General features: G+C 52.1%; 1 pseudogene; it reads left to right on the top strand.

The window, feature by feature from the left end:
- The window catches only part of LOC103595474, a 23,395-nt pseudogene extending 12,382 nt beyond the window's left edge, over positions 1-11,013 (top strand).
- The last annotated feature ends 246 nt before the right edge of the window (positions 11,014-11,259 follow it).

An 11,259-nucleotide genomic window follows, 5' to 3' on the forward strand; every position in this document is an offset into this window, starting at 1 on the left:
AGACACACACACAGAGACACACACACAGAGACACACACACACACAGACACACACGCACAAACACAGACACACACACACACATAGACACAGACACAGACAGACAGACAGACAGACACACACACACACACACACACACACACACACACACACACACGGTGGCCAGTACATGGGTGCTAATATTATCACTCTTTACAGCTTATATGGGAATCTTCAAAAAGTTCATGGGGGTGGGCCAGTTAGCTCATTTGATTAGATTATGGTGCTGGTAACACCAAGGTCAAAGGGTTCAGATCCCTGTACAAGCCAGCTACCAAAAAAAAGCTCATGGAAAGATTTGTATTATCTTTTTTTTAAAGTTTTATTTATTTATTAATATTATGTTTTTACAGTCTATGATGTTGCAGAGCAGTTGGGGAGGGGGGAGGGAAAGGGAGATGGAAATAGTGTGGGAGAAGGAGGAAGGAGGAGAGGCAGGGTTGAGGCCTGTGGCACCGCCCTCATTCCTGCAGGGGAGACCACAGAGCTTCCAGCAGTGGCTTGATCATAGCTGGGCTGGGTTGCAGATGTCATGGGGGTGTAGCTGAAGGCCTCGCCCCCACCCCCAGTGCAGTAGCCTGGGACGCTTCCTGCAGCAACTCAGCATCTTTGCTGGGCTGGTTGCATGTGTTGGGGCACTTCCTGCAGTGGCTCGGTGGTCATCAGGTGTCGGGGGGCACGGCTGAGGCCCTCAGTCCCCCACCCTTGGGACTGGTTGTGGGTGTCGAGGGGCATGAGGCCCCCAGCCCTCCCCCGTCCCTGGCTTAGTAGCCCAGGGGACTTCCAGTCCTTCTGGGTTTTATAGGTGTTCTTTGGTGATATGAGACTTACTAGTTTGATGCTAGTCAATATAAACTTTGTTTCTGGTCTGTGGGTATTTTGTTTTTTCTTTCAGTTCTGTGTTGGATTATTTGCTGTTCCCACCACTTAAACGCTGCACTGGAACTAATTTGTTGTTCTTTGCTTACTTCTAAAATGGGGGAACTTCCTATGGAGACTAGCACATGAGCCCTGTGGTTGAGCTAAATTGTTGTCTTGCTGCTGATTCCCTGGGGAAGGCTTTTTGTGCAGTTTGGGTTTTAATGATTGACTTTATAGGTACTTCTGGGACTCGTGAGATCCAATACACCTGGGTTGTGTGGAAACTCTGGTCTGGGCTTGAGTCTTTCAGCAAACTGCACCCCCTGCAGTTCTATATTCCTGACCAGTCTCCTCTGAGTGGTCCTATGCTGACTGGGGGGCAGATTGGCTGTCCTAGCTATGCCCCAGTGTTCCCCTGGTGGGCCCATCTCCCCCACTGCCCATGCTCCAAACACTTCCCATGGGGCAGGCCATGTGCCGGTCCCTTGCAATGACCAGCCTCTGAGTGGCTTCTTTTTTTCAGTTGTTGCGGCTCCTCGCTCCTGTGTGGGTCCATGGGGAACCTTGTTAGTGGTCCTGCTGGCCCAAGGGTTACCAAGGCCCTCTTCTCCCCTGCCACCTCCAAGCAACTTCATCCGAAGGGCACAGCTGTGGCTTTTGCCAGCTCCTGCTCCGTGCGCTCACCAGCTGCAGCCTGGAAGCAGTCGGAGCTCAAAAAGATCAGAGTGGTTTTTTCTTCCTCTAATCATGGCTTCTCCTGCCTTCATGCACTCCATAGGTCTCTCCTCCTCTTCCTCTAATCTCTAGTGGCCCCAGCTTGGCCATAGTTACTTTTTAATGGTTGTAAATTGGTTGATTTGTGGGAGAAACTGATGCTGGGGACTGTCTATTCTGCCTGTCGGGCTAGGGCTCAGACCCTTCAAACCTGTTGTAGATTGGGTCACAGACACCTCACATGCCAGCCTGGGTCACCAGACCACTCACATGCAGGTCGTGAGCTAGGTAATTGAGAAAGCTCCCGGGAGCTGTTGGCGAGTTGACAGTTTCATTCCAAAGCGAGCTCAGTCCTCAGCTTCCTCAGCAGCAGCAACTTGGTGGCCTTCTGGGGACACTGGCAGCCGCAGGTTGTAGCAACAGCCTCCAGCAGTAGTAGTTGTCTCCCTGTGCTGCCCCCCACCGACATCCGGGTTGCAGGGAGCACTGTGTATCAGAGCCACTTGTCCTTTTTACTCAAGTCCAATAACCCAGGACACCTGGGTGCACATGTGCAATTACATTAGACAATAACTAAGGAATACCTGGGTGCATGTGCCTATTTACATCAAATGCTCGGCAAGATTCTTAACATCTGAGGGACCCTGACCATTTACCTTCACTTTCCCTACACCGCCATCTTGACTGGAAGCCGAACCCAGATTTGTATTGTCTTTTAATTCTGTTTTGCCACAAACTTTCTATGCATATATATGATATATATTCTTTTGTGTGCATGGAATATTTCATAATTGAAAAACGAAAGTTAAAATTTATCACAGAATGGGCCGGCCCTGTGGCTCACTCGGGAGAGTACGGCACTGGTGGCGCCCAGGCCGTGGGTTCGGATCCTATATAGGGATGGCTCACTGGCTGAGCGTGGTGCGGACGACACCGAGCCAAGGGTTACAATCCCCTTAACGGTCAAAAAAAAAAATTTATCACAGAAGCCAAAGATGCTCAGGTGATAGATCCATATCCTGAGAGAATTAGCCCCCAAAAGCACTGGAAACCCGTTTCCTCAGCTGCCACCAAGGTGCTCTGTCCCTCTGAGGAAGCTGAGGCCCTCACTTCACCTGGCGACTAGCACCACCCAAGCCACCGCACCAGCCCCGCACTCCCCCACACCGTGGCCTCCACCTCCAAGCTCGCCTGCACCATTCAGCTCTCCTTCTGCACAACGACAACAAGGACAATGTAAGGTGACCCTTGTTAAATAGATCAATGCCCTTGTTAAAACACCTGGTGTAAATGTGGAACCATTTTGGCGTGGCTCGTTTGCAAAGGCCGTGGCCAATGTCGACATTGGGAGTCTCATCTGCAACATAGGGGCTGAGGAACCTGCTCCAGCAGCTGGTGCTGCACCAGCAGGAGGTCCTGCCCTCTCCCCCGCTGCAGCCCCAGCTGAGAAGAAAGTAGAAGCAAAGAAAGAAGAATCTGATGTCTGATGATGACATATATGCAAACATGGGCTTTTGTCTTTTTGACCAAACCTCTTTTGTAACATGTTAAATAAAAAGCTGAACCGTAAAATAAATAAATAAAAAACACGGAGAGACTAGCCAACTGTTCTGTTTTTAAGAGGAGAGGACAGTTTGTTAGAGCGCAGTGTTATAACACCAAGCTCAAGGGTCTGGATACCTGTACAGGCCAGGCACCCAAAACAAAAACAAAAAACCTTAGCATAATTCAAATTTTGCACTTTTTACCCTCTAGACTTTCTTTATTTCAAAAAACTGTGTCCTCTTCTCTCACAGACAGCTTCATTCCTACTCAATTAAAGACGGGAAGCTTTCCAATACCTTTTCAGGGTGAGACACTAATGATGGTGATCTAGACTGGAGCTCACATAATGCTTACTTTCCTAATTCTCCCTTTCACGAGAAATAAATAAAAATTAAATTCGTAAATGTCAAAGCCATTGCCAATTGGAGGCCCCAAACACAACTAATTAACTGGCCAATAGATGGCGTCCAAGGTTAATTGCTGCCTTTGGGCCGAAGGGCTCGGATTCAAACACATATTCAGTTACTCATTCTGCACACAGGGATGGCCACCTGCCCTGTGCTGGCTCCTGAGATGGGTCTGTAGGATAAAGAGATGAGAAGGACAAAGTCCAATTTCAATTCAGCCCCTTGGGCCAAGAGCTGTGAGGGGGGATCTAGAGTGAATTTGGCCAGATATGATTTCTGAGCTGAGCTTGTAGACCAGTGTTTGCTTGGAGAAGAGGAGAAGGGTATTCTAAGAGGAGGGACTGCTCCGAGGCACCAGTCACACTTGGGAAACAACCCAGAGTGGAAAGAGAAGGGTCTGGGAGAGACGATCAGGCCCAGACTGTAAAGCTCTTGAGCTGCTGCAATAATTTTGTTCCATGAATGAACAAAAGATGTCAAATCTGAGGGTGATGGCTCTGACATACATTTAGCAGGATCCTTCCCGCTGCCTGTGGAGGCTGGCGGAGGGGGGAGTGGGGATGGGGAGTGAGAGAATGGAGTAGCAGGGTGAGGAGGAGGAGGAGGGAGGCTGGGAACAACCGGAAAACAACACAGCTGCCTGTTCTTGGTTGATCCTCTCCCCGACCCCCTTTCATGTCTGTTCTTTCTCTGAATCTATTTCTCTGCTATATTCTTAAACCATCTGGTCACCTGGTCAGGAGTGACAGTGGTGCCCCATGAGGCCACCTCCAGGCACTCAGCTGGGTTGTGGCAGAGCTGGGGGGCCTTGGTGACTCACGGTGTCTGCAGCGTTCCAGGTCTGAGAGCACTGAGGCCAGGTGAGGAGGTAGGCGCAGGAGGGGGTTTCCAGACAGGGAGGATGTGGGTCATCGTCATGGCAGTGAGCAGGCAGAGGTGGATGCACTGGGCAGCCGGGCCCTGGGGGTTGAATGCCTAGAGAGGGACTGCTGGCTTGGTGTCCTGAGAACCCTGGGAAGTGGGCAGGTGAAAACAGGAACAGGAAGGTAGAACAGATAAATTCAGCAAGAGCCAGCTGAAGATGGCCTGGATCGGGGTGGGACCCTAAGCATGGAGAGTGGAGAGAAAGAACATTTTAAAGGAAAAATCCACCAGACTTGGCAGTTATCAGAATGTGGGGGCTGAAGTTGAAGGATGAGTCAAAGATGACTCAGAAGGTTTGAAGGTGAGTTCAAGGGGAAATGACAGCACTTCGGAAAAGGTCGAGTTCACGTCCAGGACTGCCAGTTCTGATAGGACGCAAGACCCTGCCTGAACTCATCCCCTTTGTTGTTTCCATGTTTCTTGTGTGTCCCCCCACTGCCACTGGAATGTGAGCTCCTGAGGGTGCTGCCTGACATGTGTCCTGCTCTGCGTGCCTTGCCTAGGGGGCTTACATACACCCGTCCTCTGCCTGACTCAGAGCAGGCGCCAGGAGATGCAGACTGGGGCTTTCGCAAGAGAGAGGCTGGGGAGGCCTGGGGGAGAGGCAGGATAGGAAGGGAGAGCCCCACCACCTCTCTCCCACAGCCACACTGGAGCCGGGCACCCCCAAGACTAGACCCCACTTGCAGGCATGGCCTCCTGTCCTGAAAGTCTCTCTCCCTCCCAGTACCCAGGCTCTTCTGCTCTACTGAGACTGCCGTCCTGGGGACCCTCATTGTGCCCCTCCAAGCCCGTCCAGTTCCCTTCCTTCCTAATCCATCCTTCCCTCCACATTCCTGCTCATATTCCCAGCATCCTGTTTACTGGACGCCCATTCATGTGGATGCCCATTGCTCCACAGACGTTTCCACCCAACACGGTTGACAATGAGCCGGTCACCTGCTACCACCTGCCTGGGTTCCATATTCCCCGTGTTGACGGCAGCCCCACCACCCAGGAACTGTCGGGGCTCCTTCACTTCCACCTTAACTCACTGTCCTTGGTCTCTCCTTAGGTCTGCCCCAGCTCTACCCCCAGCTCTGGGTGCAGGCTCTCCTTGGGCCTCATTGGAATCATCCTTCATCCACATCGTGGTCAGAGTGGACGCAGGTTTCATTGGCGTTCCTGGGAAGACCCTCCAATGCCTCCTATTGTCTCTGTGCCGCATTTGGGTCCCTTGGACCAGAGTACCACACAATTTGGTCCCTGCTTACCTCTTACTTCAGCTCCCCTGGCCAACCCTGCCCCACAGGGGGCTCTGTGTCCCCATCACACTGAAGGAATTCTCCGGCTTCTCACTCTTCCCTAACTCCTGGAGCTCCTCCTAGATTTCTCTATAGACCCTCAGTGCTTTTGTGAACTGTTCCCTCCTGGATGTCCTTCCGCACCTCCCCCAGCAGCTAAGGCCTCCCTCCTGGCTCTGGGGAAGCCTCTGGTGCCCCTCACCTCTCCAGCCCTCATCAGTTTATAAACCCACGTGTCTGCGTGGTGTCGGCTTCATGGCTATTTCTACGTCTGTGTGGTGAGGACCCGATTTTACTCCCCTTTCACCCAGGGCCTGGAATGGGCTTTCAGTAAATAGGTATGAAACGACCGTGCTCATTGAACAGTAAGATACCATTTCCGCCTCTCAAAGTGACCAACTTTTCAGCCACACTCAGTGCTGACAACAGCAGCAGTGGAGGGCAAGGAGCGTTTGCCACGTTCCCCTCTGCTGGCAGAGTGTGGCAAACTGCACAAGTGACCCACCCCGAGCTGGGCCTTGAAAGATGGATTAAAATTGCCAGTTTTGAAGAACAGTTTTGGTATCAGGGTATTCCCCACTTTGTAGTTAGTCAATGGAAAAACTGGTGTGCATTGTGGAAATCCACTTTAGGCCAACTCTAAAACACAGTGGGCTGGCCGGTTAGCTCAGCTGGTTAGAGCGCTGCCTTGTAACACCAAGGTCATGGGTTCCCTCTACTGGCCAGCTGCCTAAAAATAGATAGATAAAACACAATGGCCAGAAACAGAGGCTCGCCACGTTGCTCCACCTACCGGTGAAGGGACACAGGGAGTTCTTCACTCCCTTACCCACCCCACCCACCCCCCAGCTCAAGCAGTGAACCCAGCACAAGTGCAGGGCGGGATCACAATGGGCTGGGGGCCGCTCAGTGGTCTGTCTGCTGGCGCAGGTCAGCCTGTCTCCCCATTCGCCATCAAGAGAACAACAGCACATCCATCCTCTGAGTACCTGCTTCCCTGGGACTGATTCACAGCATGCTCCCACATGCCTGATATGATCATCCCTGTTGCAGACACGGACGGCCAAAGCACAGAGAGGCTGAGCGACTTGCTTACAGTCACAGAGCCAGGGGGTGGCCAGGCTGGGGCTCACAGTATGGCTCCAGACCTGTGCTTTAACTGATGCCATCTTTCTTTGAAACTGATTTTTCTTTCCTAAGTATGAGCCACAGAGTTTTCTTATATTATTGTAACCTCATTCTGACCATTTCTCCAACTTTCTCCAAGGTTTTGGCTAAACACAAACTTTTAAAAAACCGTTTTAGGAGGTACAGTTTACATGCAATAATGTGACATGTTTAAAGTACAATTTGAGGGCTGGCCCGGTGGCGCACTGCTACAGTGCGCCGCTTGGGAAGCGCGGCAGCGCTCCCGCCGAGGGTTCGGATCCCACATACAGACCGGCCGCTCACTGGCTGAGCGAGGAGCGGGGGCAACACCGAGGGTTGCGATCCGTTGCTGGTCACGAAAAATAAAATAAAATAAAATAAAGTACAATTTGATATGTTTTGACATATGCGTACACCTGTGAAAACCCTGCAATCAAGATAGTGAACATATTCATCCCCCCAAAATTTCCTCATGCCCCTTTGTGATCCTTCCCTCCTGCTCCTGCCTGCCCCACCCTCAGGCCAACCAGTGATCCACTTTCTGTCACTGTAGATTAGTTTGCATTTTCTAGAATTTTATATAAATAACTGGCATCTTTCGCTCAGCATAATTATTATTCATACAGAACACTTAACAAGACAGATCATATTCTGGGCCATAAAATAAGTTTCAATAGATTTAAAAGGACTCGAATCATGCAAAGCATGTTCTCTGACCAAGGTGAAATTAAATATTAGAAAGCAGTAATAAAAAGATATCTGGAACACCTCCAAATATGTGGAAACTAAGTAATGCATTTATAAATAACCCATGGGTCAAAGAAGAAATCAAAAGGGAAATTAATAAGTATTTTGAACTGAATGGGAATGAAAATACAATATATCAAAATTTGTGAGCCAGACCTGGATGTGGCTGCCTGGAGCCCCTCACTCTGGGTGATAGTCCCTGAGTCAAGGACTTACCTCTCCTTGAGTCTCCATGTTCTCATCTGTACAATGGGACCAAAGCCACCTCAACTCTTCAAAGTTGAGAGGATTAACTGAGAAACTGTGTCCAAAGTACCTAGCCCACTACCTAGCAGGCATGTAAGGGGGTATAAGTCACTGTGGAGGTAGGTGAAGGTAGATCCCAGCAGGGCTTATTTATTTACTTTTCAACAAACACGTAGACATCAGTTACTGTGCGCCAGGCCTTGTTCTGGGCCATTTCCAAAAAACAGAATTAGCTCATTTAAGACTCTATGAGGAAGACATTTTCATGGCCATTTTACAGATAATGAACTGGAGGCACAGAGAGAGAGGGTAAGTGACTTGCCCCGTGTCACACAGATAGGTAGCGGAAGAACTCGGATTTGAATCCAGGTCACAGGATCCAGTCTGTGCTTTGTATCCCAGCTTAATGGAAGGACACTAAAAAGTTTCAAATGGAGGAGGAAAACGGTCAGATTCCCCTTACAGAAAGATCACTTCAAGACAAGTTCAGTAAATATCTAGAGGCTAAATCTGCAGGACTTGGTGATGTATTAGAAATACCTTGTGGAAGAAGGAGGAAGAGGAGGAGGCTGGATAAAAGAGGAAGTAGAAGGGGAAGAATGCAGGGACTGGTGGGCTTGACGAAGCATGTGAGCACATACGGTTTGTGCTCTGAAGGAGAGGTGCATCCCTCTCTGAGAACTTCTTTATAACAGGGAATCTGTCCTGCTAGGACAGTGGGGGTGGAGTGGGAAGGGGTCCTAAAGGAAATACGGGAGCAGATGGTTTACTAAAAACTGACTAGACAAGACAGGGAATGGTGGCCAGGCAGAGGGAACAGTGTGTGCACAGCCCTGTAGGGTGGATTAGGAAGAGAGGGAGGGAGCACGGTGGGAACCGAGGATGTAGGGGCAGTTGAGGCCACCTGCAGGACCTCACAGGCCTGGTGAAGGAGCTGTCTTGCTCCTAAGAGTGATGGGAAGTCAGCAGTCCGGTGGTTATGGAGGTCTTCCAGGTGAGCTAATGGTTGCGGATGGCAGGAAAGACCGGGACAGGGGTGTGGTGGAGGATGAAGGAGGGAAGTAGATGGTTGAAAGGGGTATTTAGGAAGCAGAGATGGCAGGACTCAGTGCCAGATCTTCTGTGGGAAAGCTTGGGGTTCTGGAAGGTGGTGGGATAGTTACCTGGCTAGGGAGCCCTAGAAGAGGGCCAGGTAGGTGGGGCAGGCTCATGAGCTCCGAGGCCAGGTCTGGCGCTCAAAGTGGCTCTCGAAGAGTCCTGGCTGGGGCTCTCCTGTGAATCATCTGCAAATACCATATAGGTGAGGGTGCTGGATGAGTTCTTCTGGGAACCTAGGATCCGAAAGCACCTGGAACTCCAGCGGCAGGGCAGCGAGAGGGTTGTGAGTCTGGAAGAGACAGAGTAGGAACAGCCAGGGGGTGGGAGGAAAATCATGGTGTGTTGATGGCGGAAACAAACCAAGGCAGAGGTCTCAAGGAGAAGAATGGCGGTTAACACTGTGGGATGTTACCCAGAGATCAGGGCAACAAGACCAAAAATGTCTGTCTTTAGTAACTGAGACGGGAGAGAGAGGGAAGGACAGGATGTTGTGGAAGGAGGGAGGGATATGAAAGTTGAAAAACAGTGGTTCCCAGTGATGACAAGATCCCGGAAATGGCCTTGGCCCGGTGCACTGGAGGAGAGGGGAAGTGAAGGACCCAGAAACTGAGGACGAAGAATTTCAGAGCAAGGGCCTTGGACGGCTCGTCTGCAAGAAATCTTATACTTCCTGGGCAATGGCAGAAGCCAGGGTAGAAAGAAAGAGGGCCTCCAAGAGAGGAGAGCGGGGACAGTGGCTGGTGGGTGACAGGAAGAAGACGGGCGGAGGAGGCACCCACCTTGCCCGCCAAGACCTTGTGCCTGAAAGTGGCAAGAGGGAAGCTGCCCCTCGCCCTTCCCTAGTCCTCCCCCGGCCCAGGCTGCCGGAAAACCCAGGCGTGAAATATTTACAGCACGCCCCACAGCCGCCACCTTGACAAGTGGCCCATCGTTTCCATTCGCTGTCCCCCTTTTTAATGCCAGTCAAGTCTCTCTACTTTGATGTCACACACTCCTAAAGGGGTCTCAAGCCCCAGTTTGAAAACCCTGCTCCTGGAAAAGCCGGATTTCCCTAGAGACAGGGAAGTGGAGAGTGTTCGGTCAGGCTTGTTTACATCCAAAGGAGCTTCCAGATTGTTCCCGTGAGTCTAGGGAGGAGGGTCAACCATGGGAGGAGCTAGAGACGAAGGAAGGGGACGTGATGGGGGGAGAGGGGGCAGGAGTGCTGGGTGCACTGGGCCTTCGTTTCCTTAAACGTGAAGCCGGGGTGTGGATCTAAGACACCACGTGCCTGCAGGTGTCCTACAGCTGTGATCGGACTCAAACTTTTAAAAGTTTGAGTCACTTTTAAAAGTCCCATTTAGAAATTGTTTTTTAAGGCAAGTTAATCACCCCAGTGTTAGATCCTTGATACCCGTACCTCAAATTAAGGAAAATAATCAACAAAAAAGACGGGCTTTGCTAAATCACGGTGGGTGTAGCTGGTCTCGTTCACCCACCCTCTAAAACCCAGCTGGAAGGGACCGTGGAAGTGGGAGGGATGCGCTTTTGGGGCAAACCAAGCGCAGGGAGAAGTCCCCAGGGGACTGCGAACGGCGCCGGGGCATTCACAACGACTTAAGTGTGCGTGACAGCCTCCCCGTGCACAGCGGGTTGTAAGGTCGGGCCGGAGCCAGGCGGCCACGAGAGCCCCGCAAGCCCGGCTGCGCGGGGAAGCAGGGTCCCGAGGCCGCGGGGGCGGACGGCCGTCACGACTGCCGGCTCCGGCAACTCTCAGCTGGCCTCCCGGAGTCCCACGGGACGCACGGCGACGCCACACCCCTGGCCAAGAGGACCCCTTCCTCCCGAGGGGCGCCCTTCCCGTGAAGGCAGAAACCAGAGGTCGGCCTTGCCCCGTCCTGGGCCTGCGCCTGCGCAACCCCGACTCCACCGTTCCGAGGCCCCGGGGAGGCGCCAGGAGCCCCAGTCCAGGTCCTCGAACCCCTAAACGCTGCACCGGCGGGCCCTGCTGTGGAGGGACCTGAAGCTTGCACAATACGCGACACTTCTAAGAATTAACATTTTGTTTTTGCGGACTCCACAGACACGAACGCAAGGCACCCCGCGCTGGGAAGCGCATGTGCGGACCTGCGCGCTCGGCGAGCGGGGGCGGAGGGCGGCCTGGGAAGGCGCCGGACCCTTCCCGAGAATTCCGGGGTGCGCAGGCGCACTGAGCCCGGCGAGCGGGGGAGGGGGCCCGGCTGGGACCCGCGCGCGTCCGGGGGTTGGGG

Source organism: Galeopterus variegatus, unplaced genomic scaffold (assembly GCF_000696425.1).
Source record: "Galeopterus variegatus unplaced genomic scaffold, G_variegatus-3.0.2 Scaffold1778, whole genome shotgun sequence".
NCBI lineage: Eukaryota > Metazoa > Chordata > Mammalia > Dermoptera > Cynocephalidae > Galeopterus > Galeopterus variegatus.